Genomic DNA, 2,726 nt, shown 5'->3' with positions numbered 1-2,726 from the left:
TGGCTTTTATTTCTAGATCCGACATTTACACACTTACACACACACACGTAACAAGGACTAATTGTAGTATAATGTAATAAATACATTTGTCAAAAACGAATGTTGTTCTGACTAGGAATTTATTAAATGTATTTTATTTATATATTTTATTTTAAAGCGGGGTTGGGGGCGGGACCAGGGGTGGGGTTGGGGGCGGGGTTGGTTGCGGGGTTGGGGGCGGGACTAGGTGGCGAGTAGATTTTTTGGTTGGGCAAGTAGATTTTTGGGTGATTTTTCGAACACTGTATATATATATACATATATATATATATAGACAAAAATGTTACCAGACGTGATTCCGGGGAACAGAAACAGCACACAGCCAGGTATGTAGAAAAACTCAAAGTACTATTCGGAACCACAAGACCAGCTTCCAGAATCTCAACAACAATGAACGGCAAGCGTTGAAAGCTCTATGGCAGAATAAGGATATCATCGTCAGAGCAGCGGACAAAGGAGGAGGCATTGTGGTGTTGAATTACCTGTATTACAAAAAGGAAATTGAGCAACAATTGGTGGACGGGAGGCACTACAAACTCCTGTCCAAGGATCCCACTAGTCTATACAAGGCAGAGATCGACGCCATTATACAACTGGGGGTGTCTAATATGTGGATTTCGGAAGAAACGAGCAAGTTCCTCACACAGAACCATCCCAGAATGCCTGTCCTGTATACTATTCCTAAGATACACAAGTCGGCAACGCAGCCACCGGGGAGACCTATTATATCAGCACGGTCCTCTTTATGCCATCCGCTATCACAATTTGTGGACTTTCACCTACCGCCTTTAGTTTCTCAAATGGCCTCCTATGTCAAAGACACCACGGACTTTATGGCACAAATCAGCAACTTGGCCTTTGATCCAACGGACTGTGTTTTGATCACACTCGATGTGGCAAGCCTGTATACTAATATTCCTCACAAGGAGGGCTTAGATGCAGTCCGAAGTAAGTTTCAACACATGGGGACACCAACAGGCCCGCCAACAGAGTTTCTACTGCTACTAATGGAAATTATCCTTAACAGGAATTTCTTTTAGTTTGAAAAAAACTATTTACAGCTCAGCGGTACCGCCATGGGCTCTAATATGGCGCCCTCGTATGCCAACATATATATGGACGTGTATGAGCAGACACACATTCTGAATGATGCCCCAAATGCACACCATATCAGGAAATACCTTTGCTATATTGACGATATTTTTATGATTTGGAGCAGCAGTACAACAGAACTATTGGAGTGGGTGGAGTACTTGAACAACATTCCTTCCACCATTCATTTCACTCTGTGCCATAACAATATGGAGATCTCCTTTCTGGACACTATGGTATACATGTCGCATGGCACTCTAGTGACTAGGTTGTACCACAAACCAATGGATAAGAACACGCTCCTTCATGCATCTAGTCACCATCCGGCTCCACTGAAGAAGGGCTCACCCTATTCTCGGTTGCTAAGAGTAAAACGGATCACTAGTGATCCCAAAGAAGTGGAGGATGCGCTGGTAGCCATGGCAACACGGTTCCTCGACAGGGGATACTGCCAGAAGGATGTCAAGTTGGCGTTAGAATGTGTCCAGCGACTAGAACGGAATACACTGCTCAGTACTCGCCCTAAGGATATAAAATCCAACAGGTTCAATGGGGTTAGTACATACAGTACGGCATCAAGGGTGATCCATGAAAGTGTACGTAACAACTGGCGAGTTCTGACGAATGACGATAAAATAGGGCCGATATTCCAGGAACCACCACTCTTTTGCTTTAGACGTGGCCCAAGCATTGGTGACCTACTCACACAAGCGGACCCAGTGGATAAGTATTCACCATCCAAAACATGGCTAACACAAAAACCCAGCTCAGACAAATGTCGGGGATGTACCAACTGACAGTTTATGCAGGTCGGGTCATCATATTGCCATCCGCACAGTGGAGCACGCATTAAAATCAGGCAGTTTCTTAACTGAGAGTCTAAATTTGTAGTTTATTTGATTAAATGTCCATGTGGCCTGTATTACATAGGCAAAACGGTAAGGATGTTGAAAGAACATATAGCCATCCACCGTTCTACAATTAGAAAAGCTCTACTGGCTAATACTGTTGACCAGGAATTCAAATGCTTGCCAGTTGCGAAGCACTTCAGAGACATGAGACACTCATTGGCGACGTTTCGAAGCATGCCCATCCTTCAAGTCCCAATGCCCATACGGGGTGGTGACAGAAACAAACTTCTGACCAGACTCATTTTTGAACTAAGGACTGTAACTCCACATGGACTCCATGAGGATCTGAAGTTGGGCTGTTTTTTATGATGTGATTATTTGTGTATAGTTTAACATGCATGCTATCTTTATTTCATGGCTTCCCTCATTGTCAAGCACTTACCACTCCCTCCACATTTCGTGTCTTGGGTGATTTTTATTGTTTTAGGTGTGTGTATAGCAGTCTGGGTGCAGGTGATTGGGATCATGATTCCTGTGGTGAACGTCCCCATTTCATATATTTTATTTTTATTGCATTTGGGTCCCTGGTTGTATTCTGCGGTACCTTTAATATGGGGATTTTTACTGTCATGTGTACTTATGTTCATAACTTTTAGTTCATTAGCCCACGACTATGGCCCATCCCTGCACCTTGCATGCATTTGGGTTATACCAGCATTTGATTGTGACTCTTGGCAGTATTGG

Source organism: Ascaphus truei, chromosome 1 (assembly GCF_040206685.1).
Source record: "Ascaphus truei isolate aAscTru1 chromosome 1, aAscTru1.hap1, whole genome shotgun sequence".
Taxonomy (NCBI): Eukaryota; Metazoa; Chordata; class Amphibia; order Anura; family Ascaphidae; genus Ascaphus; species Ascaphus truei.
The sequence above is the reverse complement of the archived record's forward strand: the minus strand, read 5'-3'. Positions refer to the sequence as shown.